At 42.4% G+C, this 22,307-nt stretch overlaps 1 protein-coding gene across 7 annotated transcripts in view; it reads right to left on the bottom strand.

The window, feature by feature from the left end:
* Mapkap1 (MAPK associated protein 1) overlaps nucleotides 1–10,099 on the bottom strand; it is a 212,027-nt gene extending 201,928 nt beyond the window's left edge. For 4 of the 7 annotated variants that reach the window (XM_031369930.1, XM_031369929.1, XM_031369936.1 and 1 more), the window contains exon 1: nucleotides 9,609–10,044. The gene's annotated coding sequence lies outside the window, so the exon portion shown is untranslated. Of the gene's footprint in view, nucleotides 1–9,608 lie in introns of all 7 variants that reach the window. The other 3 variants (XM_031369934.1, XM_031369932.1, XM_031369933.1) reach the window with 3 other exon arrangements.
* Nucleotides 10,100–22,307: the final 12,208 nt, after the last annotated feature.

Below are 22,307 nucleotides of genomic sequence, written 5' to 3'. Positions count from 1 at the left end.
AAAAAAAAAAAAAAAAAGAAATGAAAGGGGTTGGAGAGATGGCTCAGCTGTTAAGAGCACTGGCTGCTCTTCCAGAGGTCCTGAGTTCAATTACCAGCAACCACATGGTAGTTAACAATCTGTAATAGGATCCGATGCCCTCTTCTGGTGTGTCTGAAGACTGCAAAAGTGTACTCACATATATTAAATAAATAAATAAATAAATAAATAAATAAATAAATAAATAAATCTATCTTTTAAAAGAAGGAAACAGGCAGTGGAGGTGCACACCTTTAATCCCAGTACTTGGGAGGCAGAGGCAGGAGGATTTCTGGGTTCAAGGCCAGCCTGGTCTACAGAGTGAGTTCCAGGACAGCCAGAGCTACACAGAGAAACCATGTCTTGAAAAACCAAAAAAAAAAAAAAGAAAGAAAGAAGGACAGAAAGAAAGGTCAAAAGAAAGAGAAAAGGAAGAAAGAAAGAAAGAAAGGGAGGAAAGAAGGAAGAAAGTAAGAAGAAAAGAAAGGAAAGAAAGAAAAGAAAGAAAGAAAGAAAGAAAGTGGGAAGGAAAGAAGGAAAAAGAAAGAAAAGAAAAGGCAGTATAAACTACTGCTTAGAGCAGCGTTTCTCAAGCTGTGGGTTTTGAGGGTTGAACCACCCTTTCATGGGGTCGCCTAAGACCACCTGCATATCAGATACTTAATGGTGATTTATAACATTTGCAAAATTACAAATATGAAGTAGCAATAAAAATAACTTTATGTGGGAGCCACCACTACATGAGGAACTATATTAAGTGGTTACAGCATTTGAAAGGTTGAGAACTACTAGAAGGGGCTCTGAACTGGAAGGTAAGGAAGATACTTGTGATAGCAAACTATAGACACCATACAGAGAAAGAGAGTAATGGGCCAGGGAGCCCTGAAGAGACACACCGCATAATCCAAATACCAACAAAAGGTTACTGAGAAATACTTCAAATTCCAGAAAGACTCAGGCCAAAGAATTGTAAGAAAATGTCCCCAGAACAGACCAAGAGATAGAAGGCACACATGAAATGAACTAAGAAAGTGGATATACTCATTCTTAAGTAATTGAGCGAGCCTCAGTTTCTGAACTGCGTACAGTCAGGTACAAGTGAAAGTGGTACATCACAGTCAATAAAAGTAGTGTCCTTCACCTGGTGTGGGACACACACATCTGTCACATTTCATCTGGTGAAGGACACACACATCTTACACATTTCAACTCCCACTTTGCATTTTGAACTTTATTCCAACCTGAATTTTTATGTTTTTTGTTTGTTTGTTTGTTGGGGGTTTTTTGCCTATGCTAACAGAATGTCTATCAATTCAGAATTTCTATAATCTCCTTTGGGCTATGGCCATTCTTTAGTTCCATTCATATCTTAGCTCAGAGTTATCAAAGCTTCATTAGCTTGTAAACAAACTGTTTCTCAGATAAACTCAATTGCTCCACACAAGGATCTTAAACAAATAAATAAGTACAAAACAGGCAGAGACTATAAATTAGGGCAGACAAATCTGTATCTAGCCCCACACCAGTAAAGAGCATTCTATCAATATAGTGAAATGCTAATCTCCTAATTAACAACCTAATTAGGTAATTATGGCTTTGCAGAGGGATGCCGAAATGAAATATGACAACATGGTCACCTCTTTATATGGCACCTGTGGGCCTTTTCAGCTGTCATCCTGAAGAGTGCAGTATCAATTTGAGCAGATGACAAAGTGCTGTCATTTTTCATTCTGATAATACACAGAATGCTTTGGACAGAGCAGTTTACAAAGGAAACAACTTGCCTGCTATTTTCCTAATTTAAATATGCTCACAGTTGTTAAATTTTGCACATGTTTTTATACAACATACACAAAAATTACCATGCGTGGTTTAAAGAACTACCTAACTAGTCATAATACTTAATGCACATGCTGATACTTCACTTATGAAATATACAATTGGAAGAATCTAAGGTGATAATTCATCATGTCACTTTAATACTCATACCTTTTAATGACACTAGAAAAATTTAAAAATAAACTTGTCTTCAATTTTTTCTTACTGATAAAACCGATAGAATTTGCTCTTTTGAAAGTATATTAAGGTAGAGGCCACCCCGAGCAGAGAAAGTCATCTAGGCCACATAGGGGACTTTCACCTTGCCTGACTTGTAAACATAAACAAAACTGACTTGATCTATTTCTCCTAAGTGCTTGCTTACATTACAGCAAAACAGAATCTAAGCTCAGCCAGTCAACTACAGCTACAGCTAACTTGTAATTCTGTAACTAGGGAATCCTCCTCAGAAGAAATCAGACAAGGCAGCTGTAGTAAGACTACACCAAATATTTCCTTCGTTTTACTTAATTCTGACTGTAACAATGTCACCCTTGCCTTTCCTAGCAGAGCAGCAGGACCACTTCTTGTTTAGAGCCCCTCAAACATGAGCCATTAAGAAGATGATGGCTTGATGTAAGGAGCTTGCTGCCAGGCCTAATGGCTAAAGCTTGGTTCCTGGGAGGCCAGGAAAACAAAAACAAAACAAAAACAAAAAAACCCTAAACACAACTGATCTACGAGCAACTTTAACTTTATGAATGTACTCTACACCTGAAAGTAAAGACTTGTAGCTGTCACAGGTCCACCCCCATCCAACTAAACAGGTGATGGTAGCATGTGTTCACCAGTACCCAAAACAAATACCAATTCTTCCATGATTTGTTTTTGTGGGGTTTTGGTTGTTTTTTGTTTGTTTGTTTGTTTGTTTTTTTACAAGACACAGTTTCTCTGTGTAGCCCTGGCTATCCTGGAACTCACTCTGTAGACCAGGCTGTCCTCGAACTCAGAAATCCGCTTACTTCTGCCTCCCAAGTGCTGGGATTAAAGGCATGCACCACCACTGCCCAGCCCATAATTTGTTTTGAAAGTCTCACTATGTAGCCCAAGCTGCCCTCAAATTTATGATCCTCTTGCCTCAGCTTCCCAAGCAATGGAATTATAGATGTAGACCACCATGCCTAGCTACATCCATGAACAAAAACATTTTTCTGTATCTATAATCCTTTAAAACTAAAGCTACAAGCTTAAATGCATCTATAACTCCATCATAAAGCTTAAAATAAATACTGCTCAAGGTCTTTTCAGAAGTTCAACCAAATTTATACCAACTTATAGTCAGACAAGTAATGACTGGGTGACCCTCTCACCACAAACTTTTGCCAGCAACAAACAGTTTCATCAAATCTTTAAACTTTATATCACTCACAAATAATGATAAACAATTATTCTTTTGGTAAGAATTAAGTGTATATGAATAAGGAGAATGCTCAAAGCAGATGACAGTCCCACGACAAGGGCTAGTTCCACTATCCAAATATAGAGCAAATATAGATCTACCTACCTCTGCCTCCCAAGTGCTGGGACTAAATGTGTGAACCACCATGCCCAGCTTTAGTTTAAGTTTCTAATGCTACTCTGCAGATCAATTTATTTAACCACTCCAAAAAAAAAAAAAAAAGACTGAAACTTATCTCAATAGTACATAGTAGTTGTGATGCTAAGTAATTCACAAAGTACAATCAAAATTATGGTGACTTATTTCAGCATCCAGATGTGAAAATCCTATTTGTTCATAACTACTTCCAAGGATCAGTCCTGCATGCCAGACCCTGCATCTCTCTAAAAGCACTGCGGTTCATACCAAGTACTGTCTCTTTTAGTTCTCACAAGTACTGTAGGCTTGTACTGCTAGCACTACTCTACAGACTGTCTAGGGGACAAAGTAACAGCCAGTCAGTATAAAACTGAGGTGCAGCTCCACACTACTTCAGTACTAAGCTGCACCTCAGTTCATTAGTCTCCTGGATGGCAACAATTAAAGTTTATACTAAAGAGCTGCTCTTTTAAAAATAAGCACATCCCGTCAAATGATTTCCCACCAACTACCCTGCTGAAGCCGTACTTACAGCACAGAATCTTAGAACAAGGCCACAGGAGTAGGTGAGAATTGAATACTGTCAATTCTTTGAAGCTGTGCATGCATATCTTCTGACCACTTAACTGTACCAATAACAGAAGCATACTCACAAAAACATGTTCTACTGTGGGGTATTATGGACCTAACATTGCACACATGTAAGGGTAAATCTGACATAACAATTTATCTTACAAGCAATCACAACAATCCCAGGAGTACATCTCTAACACCTTTTCTCTATATTTCAAGTTTATCTGGGGTTTGTTTTAAGTGGTTTCTTGCTGTTTTCTCACTTTTAATTCCTGAAACTATTTTCTACTTTTAGTTCAAATTTTGTATTTCCCATCTTAAATCTACTTCCCTGATGTACCCAGACTGCTGCCAAGTAGAGGTAATAAATTCTAAATGCCTGCTCAGGATTTATTTCCTTCATTTTTATATTCTATGTTATTTCTTTATACAGTAGAGTATGAATGAAAACTAGTATCTAGAAGACCAATATTTTTTCAATTTTCACCTGGTGAAAGAAGGGGATTAAAATAAAAATAAACTAAACTCTTGGGCTGGGAACTCCCTGACCACATTTCTCTTACTCTCCTGGTGACTCTCTGTCCCCTTTCAGTCTTAATATAAACAGTCAACAAAGCACTGCACATGTGAGCAGAGCACCAGCCCACCAAGTTCCCTTGGAAGCAATGACAAAGAATACAGGACCTGGCCCAGGCAGGCAGAGACAAGGAGCATCAGAGATTTGAGACATTCTCTACCAGGGCCTGCCAATACCCTGCTATGTGACTTTAGGGCCAGCAATTCCTGAAAAGACTTCAACAAAATAAGTTTATTCTGCAGGTGAGTCGCTCAGACTAAGGCACTTTCTCCAAAACTGTGGCTTTCTGGCTGCCCTTTTCTCATCTCAAGAAGTTCTGGCTGCTTCCCCATGTCATCTCATCTACTCTAAACAGCTTATGAGGGTGAAGGAACATAATATGCAACATTAGTGAAGAAACAATACTGTGACAAGGAACAAAGGAAGATAAAGTTGCTGGCTTTTACAGTGCTACAAGCACCAAATCCAAGTATCACAAGGTCCCCTCATCCAAACCTCACCCCTTTGGGATTTAAGCCTGACGAAATGAGAAAGCTATACACTGGCCACTCTGCAAAACAGAACATCGAGTATTAAAATACTCCTCACGCTGGTGATTCCCCAGACTTCCGATCAGTAATCCCATCAGGACACTTCTTTGGTGCACAAAGGTTCTAAAGGCCAGATCACCTTCAGTAGGGAAGCTATAGCAGACTTCTCTGTCATCTACAATCTGACATCTGGCTGCATCCTTAACAGTGAGGCCTAAACATCTGAATTTGAAACCTGTAAATCCACTAAACTAGGACAGTTTCCAAAGTCTTCAGTTGAGTCAACAAGCAAAATACATCCCCACCAACAAAGAAAAAAAAAGACAAAAAAAAAATAAAACCACTGCCTGAAACATGTGGCTCAGCTGCTGGGCCTTGAGTGCAGAGGCCAGCTCCAATCCTCACTGTGCCTAATAGTGACATTACATTAGAGCCCCCATATGTAGCTAGCTCTTCTTTGCAGCATTTCTGCCAGGTACTCTTCCATGTACTCCAGGTACTCCAGCAAGAATAAGCAAAAAGACGCAGGAATGAAGAAGCCAGCAGACATCTTCTACCTCGGTGGTCCTCAGCCTTCCTAATATATAGCTCCTCATGTTGTGGGGACCCCCTGTCATAAAATTATTTCCATGGCTATTTCATAACTGCAATTTTGCCTACTGTTATGAATCATAATGTAAGTGTCTGATATGCAGATGGTTTTAGGTGGCCCCTGTGAGACGGCTGTTGGGAGTTCCAAAGGAGTTGTAACCCACAGGTTGAGAACCACAGCTCTAGCTCAAAACACCAACTGCATAGTCAGGAATTTTTTTCCTTTTGTTAGCTTTTGGTTCCTGGCAGTAAAGCATAGGACATCACTGATGCCAAATACTCACTCTACCACTGAGGTACACCATGATGCCCTCTCCCCTCCCTCCATGCCCTAGTTCCCTCATCAGGATGATGCTTACACCTTCCCACGCAAGGACAGAAGTGAAACAGTTTGGGGGACAATGTCATGATGCACGGGAAGCACTAACTGGCATTATTGGTATTCCCTCTTGTGGGCTCTATGCCTGCTAAAACAGCATATACAGAACGTGACTACTTATTCTGAAGACACTTCTACCCTACTGGAATGTCAAAGACCTCAAAGTGGGGACTTGGCTTTATTCCCAGTAGCATTCCAGTGCCTAACATTTACCTGGAACTGCTGAATGAATCACATACCTTCCAAGTCTTCATCAACTGGCCACTTAAGAGTACAACCCAAAACTTGCCTGGCTTTGAGCTCTTCCTTCCAGTTTACCTCTCAAATGCCTGCTAAAAGCAGAAATGGCAATATCCTGGTGATGTGACTGTAACTTTTTATAATTTGATTTGAGTAAGACTTCATGGGACACTGACTTCCAGTTTAGAAGCATTTGCAATGACTTGCTTTACTTGGACTAGAAACCGACTTACCCTCTAAGACCACATCTCAGAGCTCTTCCAGCTATATTAGGCAGACCTGACACCTTGCAGGTTGAGAGTTCCTTATTCAAAATGCTTGGGGCCAGAACTGCTTCCAGATTTCGGATTTTTCTAAGTTTTGAAGCACTTTCACAGACTTTACTAGATGAGTGTCACTAAAAACCTGAAAATCCCCAATCTGAAATGCTTTGCAGAAAGCTCAACCCATGGGACTCAGGTTCTACTAGTTTGGTTTCTTTTCTTTCTTTCTTCTTCTCTCCCTCCCTTCCTCCCTCCTTCCCCGCCCCTTTCTTCCTTTCTTTCTTTCTTGAGACAGGGTTTCTCTGTGTAGCCCTGGCTGTCCTGGAACTCACTCTGTAGACTAGGCTGGCCTCGAACACATGGGGGGTGGGGTAGCCCTGGCTCTTAATCCAGATCAGCTTACTAAACAATGCACAGTGCTCCATTCCAAGATGAAGAGAATGCTGGCTAGAGTTAGGCAAAGGTCACACACAGCTAGTGAGGAGGGTATGCCACACACAACACAAAGCCAGAGACCATGCCTATCTAACCTCTATAGACTACTATCACACCAGTCTACCCACCTATCATCTCCATGCTATGGAAGATGCTTTTTCCTCTTTTTAAAATGTAGCTTTTTTTTTCTTTTTTTACTTTATATATATATATATATATATATATATATATATATATATATATATATATATATGGGTCTTTTATATCTATAAACACCACCTGTTTGCCTGGCATCCAGAGAGGCCAAAACATGGCATCAGATCCCCTGGAACTGGAATTACAGATGGTTATGAGTGCCATGCAGGTGCTGGGAACTGAACTCAGGATCTCTGGAAGAGCAGCTCATGTTCTTAACCACTGAGCTACTCACCAGTGCCCAGACTGGCTCATGCAATCTGTGTAAGCACTCTGCTGCCTCAGCCTACCAAACAGCTAAGACAGGCCTGCTGTACAGGCTTTGTCTACCTTTAGAAGACTTTCTGCACTTTCCACTTAAACATTTTTATTTTCCCTCTTAGTCAGTTGCTTCAATATGTGCTTGCATGGAGTGTCCAGGTATGAAAAGAACGCTCTGTCTCATACCAGCTGTGTAACTATTCTGAGTCAACCTGAATTAAAATGATTAAATGAGGTAAAACTGAACTTCAATTTACCTCACATTATGCTCATTCACTTCACCAAGTGTCATCTCTCAAAAACTGACACAACATATTCCTTCTCTATCACAGAAAAACTCTCATACCATTGTCTGTTGCTGTACTGGAGTAACTAATTTCCCTCTCACCGTAAGAACTGGCTGTACACAATGACTGAGTCTTACTTATTTAACAGCCATACAGTGGCTGACCTATATTTCCATGCACACAATGGATGCTTGCTAAATTAAATGACTGTAAATAGTGGTTTTTGGTAAGAAATCGTTCTCAGGACTAGAGAGATGGTTCAGCAGTTAAGAACCAGTACTGCTCTTGTAGAGTACCCAAGTTTAGTTCCCAGCACCTACAATGTGCAGCTCACAGCACCAATAGCTCCAGTCCTAGGGGATCTGACACACTCTTCAGCTCTTCTGACCTCTGTAGGCAACTGCTCTCACATGTACACACATAAACCCCACATGGACACACATACATATTTAAGAAAATAATTCTTAAAAATAGGAGGGTAGATAAATCATTCATTTAAAACTGGGATTGTAGGCCAGGCGGTGGTGGCGCACGCCTTTAGTCCCAGCACTTGGGAGGCAGAGGCAGGCGGATTTCTGAGTTCGAGGCCAGCCTGGTCTATAGAGTGAGTTCCAGGACAGCCACGGTTACACAGAGAAACTCTGTTTGGGGGGGTGGGGGGGACTGGGATTGTCCCTAATTGGTTGAGTGAGACCATCATCAGTTGGACCATGGAAAGCATTAGCAATAGAAATCAAAACATGGGAAGTGTCTAGGCAGGACAGGGTGAAAAAAAAAAATGTTTAAGTACATGGGAACAAATCAAAAATGATTTGAGATCCTACTTATCCAGAAGAAAAGCCCATAGTAGGGACTTTTAAAAAGTTAACTGTAAAGCTAGGCAGTGGTGGTGCATGCCTTTAATCCCAGCACTTGGGAGGCAGAGGCAGGCAGATTTCTGAGTTCAAGGCCAGCCTGGTCTGCTCCAAGACCAGGACAGCCAAGGCTATACAGAGAAACCCTGTCTCAAAAAAAAACTAAAAATAAATAAAAAAATAAATAAATAAAAAGTTAACTGTAAAAAGCTAGCCAAGAGCCACAAGATCATAGAGGTAGTGCTGAAATGAAATACTATTCATATTTAGTAGCTGAAGGCAGATATGAGCACACAGCTTAAAGGAAAAGGACACTTGGCATGTGACCCTCCCCAGAGTCCAGTAAGCTTGACGGGGTGTGAATGAAAAAGATGGGGACAAATATCATCCAGCAAGATTTTTCACTGCAGCTTGTTTGGCTCCTAAACATAGGAATAACGCACTTTATTTCTGCTCTGGTGGTTGTTCATAAGAGGGACCCAACCTTTCTGTTGGTCATGTGAATGCCGACCTCTTAAACTGATGTGTCTGTACACGTTATTGTTTACACCTGGGAAGGTTTTGAACTTGGCAGTTTGGGGGCTTGTTAATAAATATGGTGCTTTGCACAGTGTTGGGAACAGTGACAGTTTCAAATATTGCAGCCACTCAAAGGAGGCTGTAACAAGTTCTAAGGTCCCTGTTTCATCCTATAGCTTCTGGCTTGAGTTATACACTTCTTTAAACTATAATCTTTTCTTCTTCTCCTCCCACCCCAGCTGTACCATTCCCTGTCACTCCCATAAACAAAAAAACGGAATCCAAGTTCCCCACAGCACTCTAGGTATGTAAACAATCTGTAGGACGGCTTCAGGCAATGCTTTGAAAAGTTGATTTCGCAGGATGGAGCTTGGGCGCCGGACCTTGCAGAGTTCGGGGGCCTGAAACCATCAGAGCCAAGGACGCCCCCTCCCCCGCCCACACAACACCAGGTCCAAAGTCTCTCCTCACCTAAGTCATACACCCAGCTGTCAGGCTCAGGAAGGGTCAGGAAACGGATGCTCCCAGGCCACCGAGCACAGCCCCAACGGGCGTCTCTGGGCAGCGGGGGCAGCGGAGACAGCGGGGTACTGAGGGGTCCGAGGATCCCGCGGGCGAGGGGGCGACGGCTGGGGCAACCTTTACCTGAAGCTGCTCCCACACTACAGGCCGCCTCGCCCAGGACACGTCCCTGAGGGAGGTCCCGACTTCCCCACGCCTCCGGGCCCCTGCACCGAACCCTGCGCCCACGAAGTCCTCGGGGACCGGCAATCCTACCGGCCTGCTCGGCCCCGGCGCCCCAGGCTCGACCTCATGATCCCGCCGCTCCCCGCCGCTGCCGGCCGGCAACAACAGCCCTGTTACCTAGAGCCGCGCCACGACCCGGAACCGTACCCGGCGTACCGGAAGTCCCCGATCGGCCAGGAGCCTCTGGCTGGGGACGCAGTGCGCAAGCCCCAGAGCCAGGAACCAGAAGCCGCTGCCTCCCGGGGGCGGGGCAAGGGGCGGGGCCTGATGGGATGCTTGCGCAAGCGTGATGCCCTTGGCCATTTCTGGAGCAGATTAACTGACTTCTGTTTACCCTCAAGAGTAAGCTATTTCTTCCTACTTTTTTCTTTTTCTTTTCCTTTTCTTTTTCTTTTTCTTTTTCTTTTTTTTTTTTTTTTTTTTTTTTTTTTGGTTTTTTTGAGGCAGGGTTTCTCTGTGTAGCCCTGGCTGTCCTGGAACTCACTCTGTAGACCAGGCTGGCCTCGAACTCAGAAATCCGCCTGCCTCTGCCTCCCAAGTGCTGGGATTAAAGGCATGCCCCAAAAGTCTTCAGTTTAACCGCCGTATCAGAAGAGTTCACGGCTACTATTATCTTCTACATGGACATAGTATCAAACTGCTTTTAAAATTACTATCTAAACACCCAGATTAGTGATGCTCTCAGACCTAATCAGAGAAATTTTCTTACTGCAATGGACAGTGGTTAATACAGAAACTCACAAGTGGCCAAAGTGCAGCGATGAAGTGTCCCTGGAGTGCTCAACCACAGTGGGACTCTGTAATTTTAACTTATTCTCCTGTCATACTGTCGTAATTGTCTTCTGAGAAGCTTACTATCTCGGTTTGCTAACCTAGGCCTAGTCCCAGAAGTATATAGCCTCCCCTCGTTCAATCTAATCAAGGCCTAGAATGTTTTCAGCCTCTGAGAGTTGCTGCTGAATATGATCATCCTTTCTAGTTCTTTCTGATCTCGGACTGGCTATTCTAGCTCAAAGTTCTCTCCAAGCTGACTGATTCAATCTGGCTTCTCTCAGTTTCTGACTGAATTGCTCTGCTAGGCTTTGTACTAATTTAAGCAATCTGTTATAATCTCCTGGATCCTTCACCTGTGTCTAGCTTGTTCTCTCTTCAACCTGTCTATATAAAACTCTCCCAGTGAAACTGCCTCCTTCCCACCTCTTCTCTTGAGAGTTGGGCCTATCCTATTGTATCAAATCTCTTTCTTTCTTTCTTTCTTTCTTTCTTTTTTTTTTTTTTTTTTTTTTTTTTTTTTTTGTATTTTCGAGACAGAGTTTCTCTGTATAGCCCTGGCTGTCCTGGAACTCACTCTGTAGACCAGACTGGCCTTGAACTCAGAAATCTGCCTGCCTCTGCCTCCCAAGTGTGCCACCACTGCCCGGCTTCAAATCTTTTTCTGATTCATCACTTTGTCATTCACTTAAACATCACTTTCAAACTTGACTACTTCTCCTTACCAACTAACTTTACTTCATTGTTTGAGATTAAAGGTTTGTAATAAGGGCACATCTGTATTTCAGACAGAGGGATTAAAGGTGTGAGCTAAGGACTGAGCCACACCACAAAACAGGTTTTTCAGTAACTAACACAATCTTGGGGTTCACAGTGTGATCAAATACCCTGCAACAGGACAAATTACACCTTCACTGAAAGGCTCAGGGACCATCATTGAAATTGGAAACAGAAAGATCATAACAGCCAGAGGTCTGGAAGAAACAATGCCTCTGGACATGACGCTCTCTGCATTCATGAATTCACACCACCTCTGGTTACCTGTACAAGAAGTACACAGGATGAGCTGGGCAGTGGCAGCTCACACCTTTGATCCCAGCACTTGGGAGGCAGAGGCAGAAGGATTTCTGAATTCAAGGCCAGCCTGATCTACAGAGTGAGTTCCAGGACAACCAAGGCTACATAGAGAAACCCTGTCTCAAAAAAGAAGAAGAAGAAGGAGAAGAAGGAGAAGAGGAGGAAGTACTACATAGGATGAAGCCAGTCAACATTCCAGAATGGAAGCAGGAGGAGCTCACATGCCCAATTCCTAGACAAGTTATGGACAATTGGTGGCTACTCGGGGAGGGAGAGTTAGTTTACCTTAAGGGTATGGCAGGTCAACCATCTCCAATGGATGGCTCCACACTGAAGAATTGATGGGCAACACAAACTGGAATCAAATTTTTTGAGGAGCGGGGGTAGTCAGAAAGTTGGAAGAGGGTAGGGATGGATCTGGGATGAGTTAGGGGAGATGTGAGTGAAACCAGGATACATTGTATGTATGGAGTGATAAACTAATTTTAAAATATTTTTTTAAAAAAAGTCAAATACCAATTCTAACTTTCTGTGAGTGTTTGGACACTAGACCTCTTCTTGATGTTTCCATTAGTAACAGCAGTGCCAACTTCTAAGTATTGCTATGAGACTCAAATAAGTTCACATATGATAAGCACCAGCACAGTGCTCAACACGTTATAACACGTTAACATGCTCCTCACCCACTGATAGTGATAACAACCATGTTTGGGACTTGTAGATCATTTGGAAGAGATGTGAGATTAACTTTCTGGAATAGAAATCAGTGGCAGAAGGCTAGAGGACAGCTTAGTAAACTACTTGCCATGCATGAAGACCTGAGTTTGATCTGCAAAACTCATGTATGTGTGTAGCACACACACACACAGACACACACAGACAGACATAAACACCCACACATACACAGACATACACACATACACATACACCCACCCACACCCACACATCCATGCATACATACCCTCACACATATATACATACACATACACACCCACATACACCCACACACATACATACCCATACACACACCCACATATACACACATACACACACACATACATACCCATACACACATAGACACACACACATACATACCCACAGACACATATATACACACACACCCACATACACACACACAATACACCCCCACACACACACATACACCTATACACACACACATACACACCTAGACACACAGACACAGAAACATACACACATACATACCCCCACACACACATATATACACACATACACACACACATACACACACACACCCCCACACAGACACACACAGACACACACAGACACACACACAGACCCACACACATACATACCCCACACCCACACACACTCACGTATACACACAGATACACCTACACCCACACACAGACACACATACATACACACCTGCACAGAGACACACACAAATACATACATACACAGCCACACACATACACACACGCATACACACACACACACACATGCATACACACACGTGTATACACACACACACGCATACACACACACATATACCCACATACACAAGTTTTCATTCAGACTATTCTAAAGAAGCTCCCAGAAGTATAAAAGTTCAGAGCAATACATTTTTTTCAAATACAAATAATACTTCAATTTAAAGAACTTTTTTTTTCTTTTTCAAGACAGGGTTCTCTGTGTAGCCCTGGTTGTCCTGGAACTCACTCTGTAGATCAGGCTGCCCTCGAACTCAGAAATCCACCTGCCTCTGCCTCCCAAGTGCTGGGATTAAAGGTGTGAACTACCACAGCCTGGCTAAAGAATTTTTAAAAAGACAAATATTTTGCTTCTAAGTCACTTTGGTTGCTGGAAGGGGAGTGCAAAATTTACCACCCAAAATCATCTTCAACATAAGACTTTGGAACTGTTATTTAAATACACATGGGCTGGTGAGATGGCACAACAGGTAAAAAGGACTGCTGCCAAGCATGATGGCCCAAGTTCAAATCCTGAAATCCACATAGCAAAAAGAGAACCAGTTCCTATAAGTGGTCCTCTGATCCTCTGACCTCCATACAGGCCATTTAGCATACACATGCGCATACACGTACACACACACACATACATACATGCATACGCACGGTATGCATACACCACACTGATGTAAGGAATACCTCTCCATGGGTTCAGGAGTGTGGCTCAGTGGTACAGTTTCCTGCCAAGGATGTGTGAGGCTCTGGGTTCAGTCCCCAGTACCACAAAGGAGCCGATGGCACAGACTCAGCAAATATTGTTCTGTGGCCTTTCCTACTCATTGTTACCTCTGTTGAGTAACTCTTGTTGGGTATGTGGGGTGAAAAATGGGACATTAGACTGGTGTTACAGAACCTCTCCAGCCAGCTACATTTACATATAAATGCAGCTCCTTCCCAAGTCTGGCCTCACAACCAGCTCCTAACTCCTAAGAGCACTTTTCGGATTTCAAAGGTTAGTTATGACTGAGCGCTGACTCCTAAATTAATAGATGCTAACAGTACTCAGAATGTTAAAAAATATATATATATACTGGATGTTTTGTCAAATGCAACTTCCAAGAATGCATAATTAACAGTGTCTCCATTAATATACAGTATGTTCAACACTGAGACACCGATATCATAAATAAAGGTAGACATGGATAAATTTATAATTAAAAATGCATTAGAAATTACAAGCATAATTTATTTACTAATGTGCACTGGAATAAATTTTACGTGTAATATTTTAAAACAGGGCATTAATAAATAATAGTGCACATAAAATGTTTTTGCAGCTAAAAATATTTCAATAAATATTAGTAAGTTAAATGTGCTGCAGGGTTATAATTGCTCTGGAGTAAAGTTTCTAGAATACAATTTCAGAGGATAGCTTCTTGAAAGCATTTAAAATATCTGGAACAGGGGCCAGTGTGACTGCTCAGCAGTCAAAGACACTTAGTGAGGCATATAAGACCTAACTTTGATGCTTGAAACCACATACATGTGGAGGAGAGAGCAGACTCTCTCTGACTCTGCTCTGAGTCAACATTGGTCTCTGACTTGCACACATGCGCGTGATAAGCCTCCTATCAATGCCAATGACTTTTAAAATGTATATTCAGTGTCAGAAACAAGTAGCTTTCTTTCTCTGAAGTTACAAATATTTTTAAGAACACTGCAAGATTCCCAGACAATGAGTAACTGATGGCTCTGAATTCAACCAAGATTGTCCCAAGCTGATGTGTAGATTAGTGAATTCAGATGTTTTATTTCAGTGTTTTGTTACACTTATTTTGTATGTATACCCACGTATGTCATGGTGTCCATGATGACATCGGAGGACAGCTTCTGGGAGTTGCTTCTCTCCTTCCACCATGTGAATACCAAGGATGAAACTCACATCTTTAGGTTTGGCAACTAATGCCTTAACTATGGAACCATCTGGTCAACCCATGAATTCAACTTTTACTCATCTATGTTTCTGATTTGTTGGATTTTTGTTGGTAGTGGTGGTGGTGGGGTTGGTTTGTATGGCTTTGTTTTTGTTTTTGAGACAGGGTCTCACTACATATCCCAAACTGACCTAGAACTCACTATGGAGCCTAGATTAACTTCAACTTGACAATCCTTCTGCCTCAGCTTTCCAAATGCTAAAACTGTAACTGTATACCACTATGCTTCATTTATCCATATAATTTGTAGCAATTTCTCTCTGACAACCTCTATAGGTCTCTCCCTCACCTACCTTTCACTCAAAACTTAACCTTGTTGGACCCTGGAGTGTGGCTCAGTTGTAGAATACTTGCATAGCACCTGCAAAGACCGCAGTCCTATCCCTAGCTTGGCAGAAGAAAAGAAAGTGTACTTTACTTTGCTTTCTCTCTGTCTTTCCCTGTCTCTCTATCACTCTGTATCTCTCTGTCTCTGTTTCTCTCACCCTCTCTCTGCCTCTCTCTGTCTCTCTGTCTCTATGTGTCTGTCTCTCTGTGTGTGTCTGTACAAAGTTGTTTGTGTGCACAAGTATGGAAGCTAGAGGCCAAACTTGGGTATTAATTGGTGTCCACCTTGTATTTGAGACAGAATTTCTTTCTGAACAATACTGGCTGGCCAACAAGCCCCAGGAGCTCTCCTGTCTCCATCTGCCCATTGCTGGGATAACAGGCATGTGTGCCCCTGCTCCTGACTTTTTAACATAGGCACTGGTGATTAAATTTAGCTATCAAGCTTGCACATAAACACTTGACTGGTGGAGTCACCTCCCAGCCCATGATGGAATGATTTTAAGATTGTATCTAAAGCCAGGCAGTGGCGTCCACATCTTTAATCCCAGAACATGAGAGGCAGAGGCAGGTGGATCTCTGAGTTCAAGGTCAGGCTAGTCCACAGGCCAAGTTCTAAGACAGTCAAGGCTGCATAGAGAAACCCTGTCTCAAAAAAACAAAAACAAAAACAAAAACAAAAAAGTATATTTATTTGACTTTTTAAGTATTGACGTAGAATCTCAGAAAGATTATAACCCCCACAGCACACAGCAGTACCTATTTACTGACTAAACTTGAAAAGAGAGCTTGTATTTATGAGTAGAGTATTTTTTTTCCCCTACTAAGGCCACAGTTGATTAACAATACATAACGGTACTCACTGCTGGGTGAGCTTGCCTCTAGGCCAGACCACAGGCTAGTGGCTTTCTATACCTAAACTAATTCAATTTTGAAACCAGTCCAATATACAGATCCTGTCATTGTTCCCCATTTAACCAATGGAAAAGAGACCCACAGAAAGATGAACTCATTTGCTGAAGATCCTACTATTTGTGACTGGCTGACTTGAAAGCCCCAAGTTCGCCTCTTTTTCCCACCAGGAATAGTCATCAGCCACTGTTCTTAAACTAATTCGCCCTTCTGGAGATGAAGTTGCCCTCCAGCTTCTCAGGGTCTTTTCAGCTGTTTTTTTTTTTTTTTCCTCCTCTTCACTGGTATCTCATCTAAGTCCCTCCTGCTCCAGTTTAAGATAATTCCCTCATGCCCTGTCCTTTGTAGACAGGAACTGATGTTTAAAACACATAAGCATTATCCCTTTAGATATTTGAAGATGGCTATTAAATTCTCCTTAACCTCCTCTTCTCCAGGACACATTGTTAGTAACCCCAATTCCTTTTGCCTTTTCTCCCAGGACTCTTTTTCTAAAGCGTTCCCCCTTGAGCCACATGCCTCGAAATCAGTTTCAGGTTTTCCATATCTCAATTCATTATCATCACCTTCAAGGAACACCCACACATGCATTCGGACCATGCTCAAATTTATACACGCCAGGAGAGCAGCTGTGCCCATGACATCAGGAAAATAGCTGAGTCTCCAAATAGAGCTCTTTAAAATCTTCCCTGTGACTCCATCATCTTCCCATTCTACCTGGATGATTTTTCCGGATCGGAAATACCCTGTGGCGGCTTGAATGTCAGTCCTCACAGCAGCTCAAAACTGGCACTGATGGAGCACATAGTAAGTGCTCAAAAAATGTTTTGATGAAACAGAACGACAATGATCAATTGAAAATGATCACTTCCACATGAATACACTTCTCCACATCTGTTTGGTGAGACTCATTAGAATAATCTCTGGGCATAGTGGTGCATGCCTTTAATCCCAGCACTCAGAACGCAGAGGCATGAGATCTCTGTGAGTTCAGGCCAGCCTGGTCTACAAAGTAAGTTCTAAGATAACCAAGACCTTTACACAGAGAAACCCCTGTCTTTAAAATCCAAAACCAACCAAACAAAAAAAACTGTATTGATGGTCTAGAGTGATTATAATTCATGCTAATTAATTATTCCCTGGATGAAAATGAAATACAGTAAGTAGCTATTGAAAGAAGAGATGAGAGGCTGGGAATAGTTCAGTTGGGAGAATGCTTGTCTAGCAAGCATTAAGTCCTAAGGTTCAACCCCCAGCACAGGGGCACCTACCTCTAATCCAGCATTTGGAAGGTGGACACAAGAGGATTAAAAGAGCAAGGCCCATCCTTGGCTACTTAGTGAGCACATGACCAGCCTAAGATACATGAGACCCTACCAAAGGAAGGAGAGAGGGAAGTAAGTACCCGGATGTTAGACAGATGGCTCAACAGGTAAAGGTACTTGCTGCCAAGACTCACCCCAAGTTCTATTCCCAGGACCCATGTGGAAGAGAAAAATAGTCTCCAGCAAGGTGTCTGCTCACACATGGAGTACATACAAAGAAACAAATGTAATAATAATTAGCATGATAATAAGGAAGGAAGTAGCTTGACCATTGATTACCCTGTAGTAGCTTCCTTGGGATTTTCTGCCGTTCTTGAGAAAATCTGCCTAGACAATGTGGATCCGAAGCAGGCTGCCCTAATGTTGGTGGCAGTGCTATGAAGACAGAGTGACAGCCATCATTCCACATGACCCTGTGTTGTGGCTTTTCTCATGCCTGAATGGCTGTTCTCACTGCCTTGCCTTGCCTGACTCTACAGGTCTCAATATAAAGCTCCTGGCCTAGGCTGTGGATTCTTCCATTTTTAACCTCAGAGAATATGGAGGGAGGGAGCCAAGTAGAAGGGCTCAGAGCCTACTTCATCTGGCACAGGACCATCTCCTCAGTCCCATTATACTTGATAGAGGGTCTCTAGAAAGTGGTAGGAGGAGAGGCTGTACATTATTCCTCTTTGTACTTCCTAAATCTTTGCCAAAGTCCAAAGATTTGCCAAAATCTTTGCCATCCAAAATGTTTCTTCAAATGGAACAAATAAGCTTCAGCTCACCTTTGTGACATGGGTGGTAAAATCAGAGCTTCCTTGTGCCTCAGTTTCCCTACGTGTAGAGTAGAAATTACATCTTCCTGGCAGGGTCATGACATGCTATGTAGAGCACCTCCTTAGCACACCCAAACCCCAGGGGTCCATCCATCCCCAGTATCATAGGAAGGTAAACACACAAATGAACACCACATACATGCATACACACACATAGACACACATACACGTGCAGATACATTCCCAAATCACCATAGTGATTATACACACAAGAAGAACTTGGCTATTTGGTGTTTTGAGGAAGTAATGTTGTTCACACTATGACAAAACATAAGAAAATACCGTTTTAACGTGAAAACCTGACATTCTCTCAAGTCAGAGAAACATAAAATGTGGATTTGTACCTGGATTTCCCCAGCTGGGACCTTAGATCTTCCAAGGCCCTGTCTAAACCTTCTCCCTAAAATCCTAGGATAATACAAAGGACAAGATTTGAAAGCATCATTAGGATACAATAAAAAGTTTACAAATGATTAGCCACTCAGAGTTTTGAATACTGATCTTCCCTATCTTCCTAGCTCAAAGAAGCATCCAGGTCTCTTGTTCTGGGAATGTGGCTTGGAAGTACAGCACTGCCCTGTATGTGTGAGGTTCTGTATGCATGTGTGAGACCTGGCATGTAAGTCAGAGGCAATGGACTGTTTTAACATTGAACAAAAATGTATTGAGAAGCTCTAGTTGCAGTACTTCCTATCCAGTCCAGTCCCTTCAGTTGCCCCCTAAGGTAAAAATTCTTACTTTACAGTATCTATCCCCATTTCAAGGATGAGATGCAAGGATTTGCTGCAGAACATGAATCTGCCAAACTTCTCAGCAAAGACTCGGTTTGGTTCTTATCTACCGTACTGTTTTCTAACAGGTTTGTGTCCATGCTCCTGTGTGACATTTGTTTAGATTCTATGTTCCCATTCTCCATGCCTTTTAAATGACCACTCCCTGCCTTCCAGCAGGCACCACACACTCTAAGATGGGCAAGCAAGCTGAGCATCAGGAACGTGTGCAGGGACACCCCATCCTGCTGGCCCTCCCTCCTCTGTGTTTGCCCTCTACCTCCTGACAAGCTGCTCTGGCGAAGAAGAGAGGAAGAATGAAAAGTCCACAGCAGCACAGGAAATGGTGTGGCTCAGATGCACTGCCTCCAACATGCTGTGCAAACAGAACAGGATAGCAAGCCCAACTTAAGCTTTCTTTTCTTCTCTCTCCCACCTCCCCGCTCTCTTAAACTCTTAGGATTGAACACAGGGCCTATTGCTATGCTGTGTTACCAAGCTTTGCTGCTCCCCTTCCTCCCTGTCCACCATTTGCTATTAAAGGAGCAGACCCTAACACCAACTTTGAGAAATAGCTATTGCAATAGTACCCATTTCAGAGATGAGAAAGTGAATGTAGCAAAGTTAGGCATATTGTTCATGGTCAAGGTCACCTACAGCATGAAAATTTAACAGGTGTAGGCTTTGATTTTTTAAAGCCTAACTTTAATAAGGGTTCTTAAATGCTTTAGCCTCCCTTCTAGCCCACAACCTACAAGAGGTAGTGGGAAGGAAAGGTTGATAGAGCAAAGGAGGATGTGAATTTGTTTAGAAATAGTTCTTTGGAGCAAATTCAGTCTTTGCTGTCAGGACATCAGCAGTTCAGTTTACAGGAACTCAATCTACTCACAAACACAATTCATGAATCAGTGGTGTCAGGTCAATCCAGAGGAAACCTCGAGGCTCTGCTATATGCTGTTCAGAAATAGTTCCTTGGGATGATTTCAATCTCCATTTGTTAGGATACCAGCAGTCTCATTCAGTAGTGTCAGGAGAGCAAACTCGAATCAGCAGTGTCACAAGCTAACAGAAACAGCCAGGCCTCCACTGAATAGGCACAAGTCAATAGGAGTCACCAGGACCAGCAAGGATGCCAGAAGAAGTTCTCTGGCATGCCTCTCTGAATGAAGAGAAGATCAGCAAAGACCAAGACTCGAGACCAACAAATCGTTGTAAAGCTAGCTATGCAAGCACACCGTCACTGTCTGTTGAATCCTATTTATACTACCTCCAAACATCAAGTGTCCTCCCACAGGTCTTGCCCCAGCAAAGCACCACATAAGTCTGTATCAGTCAGTTCTGGTATCCAGAAACTTCCACTTCCCTCTGCCAATCGGACGGAGGCTGAGAGGAAGTGTCAGTAAGCCACCAGAACACCACCAGAAATTGGTTGGTGCACTTCTATAAAGTCATAAGACATGATGACCAAAGAATGGTAAGGTGTTCCAATACCTTCCAGCATCATCCACGGTCTGTCAGGCTATATTTATATTCCTTCTAGACATCATGTGTCCTTTCGTGTGTTTGCTTTAGCGAAACATTCTTTCACCTATGTGCCCCAGCAAAACATTATTTGGCATAAGTGACTTTCCAAAGAAACCAGAAGTTTCCACTTCACTTAGGCTTATTTAAATGTCCAATGTTCCAATACTTTAAAAATTATTTTGTTAATGTTAAGTGTATTGGTATTTTGCTTGAATGTGTGTCTATGCAGCTTCTATGTTCCTGGTACCCAAGAAGGCCAGAGAGGGTGTTGGGTTCCCTGAAACTGGAGTTACAGATGGTTGTAACTCCCATGTGGGTGCTGAGAACCAAAGCCAAGTCCTCTGGCAGAGCAGCAAGTGCTCTTAAAGCCCACCTTACCAGCCCTCTCATGTATTTTATCTCATTTTGGTTCTTCTTATTGGATACAGATTGTTTTATTGTTGCATTTCTAAGTTGGAAACTTATTTTCCACAATTGATTGTCCACAGAGATTAAAGGTAAAACAAGACTAACAGGCTGTATAGCATGTATATTATGATGCTCTTAGATTCCATTTATTAATACTCTTTCCCTAATTCTGTTCCCTGGGAGATGACATTTGGCTACTAAGCTGCTGTGTAATTGTTTAAGGTTCAGTTTAAAGTCAAGCCTCCACCTCTGTTTTAAAACTAAAAGATTTATTTATTTATTTATTTATTTATTTATTGGTGTGTGTGTGTGTGTGTGTGTGTGTGTGTGTTAATCAAAGTTATACATAAGCTTTTAAAACAGGCTGAGTAATTTTGGTGCTCTGGAGAGCTGAGCATTCCCTGGGGGACAGTCACAGCCATTTTACTTGGAGACCCTCCTCACAGTGCCTCACCCAGGCCAGGTCTACTGTCTGTTCATCTCAGTTTCCTGCAGGCAGAGTCAACCTCAAGGAGCATATGTCCCCAGAGGATGCACAAGAACTCCTGCTTTCTTAGACCACCAGGCGTAAGTGATAAAATCACAAACGAAGCTCATCTTTTGCTGTTTGAATAGAGCAGGAGGATGTATCCACTTGGCTCACCATTGCCACAGTGACAGACTTTGTTATCTCTGGAACAAGAAAGCCCAAACCATCTTCTTATGTGACCAGAAGTGCTGGGACTCTTTGGTCACTGGAGAGTGCATACTGTTTCTCCTCTTGAGGACTATAAACACATAGCAAGCAAGTGCTCTTTGTGAAGGGAAAGCTGCAGCCACCGTCCAAATCTACCAAGATACTTTTGAAGAGGCAGGTAGATTTCTGAGTTTGAGGCCAGCCTGATCTACAGAGTGAGTTCCAGGACAGCCAGGGCCATGCAGAGAAACCCTGTCCTAAAAAACAAAAACAGAAACCAGATGCTTTTGATGGTGGAAGAGTACTATTTCCCATGACTGGGCTGTTGTTCTAAGGCACTGGATCTTTTTACGTGACTTGGTTGTTTTTC

The sequence above is a fragment of the Mastomys coucha genome, unplaced genomic scaffold (assembly GCF_008632895.1).
Source record: "Mastomys coucha isolate ucsf_1 unplaced genomic scaffold, UCSF_Mcou_1 pScaffold15, whole genome shotgun sequence".
Taxonomy (NCBI): Eukaryota; Metazoa; Chordata; class Mammalia; order Rodentia; family Muridae; genus Mastomys; species Mastomys coucha.
Note: the sequence above shows the minus strand (reverse complement) of the source record. Positions and strands in the feature narration are given on the sequence as shown.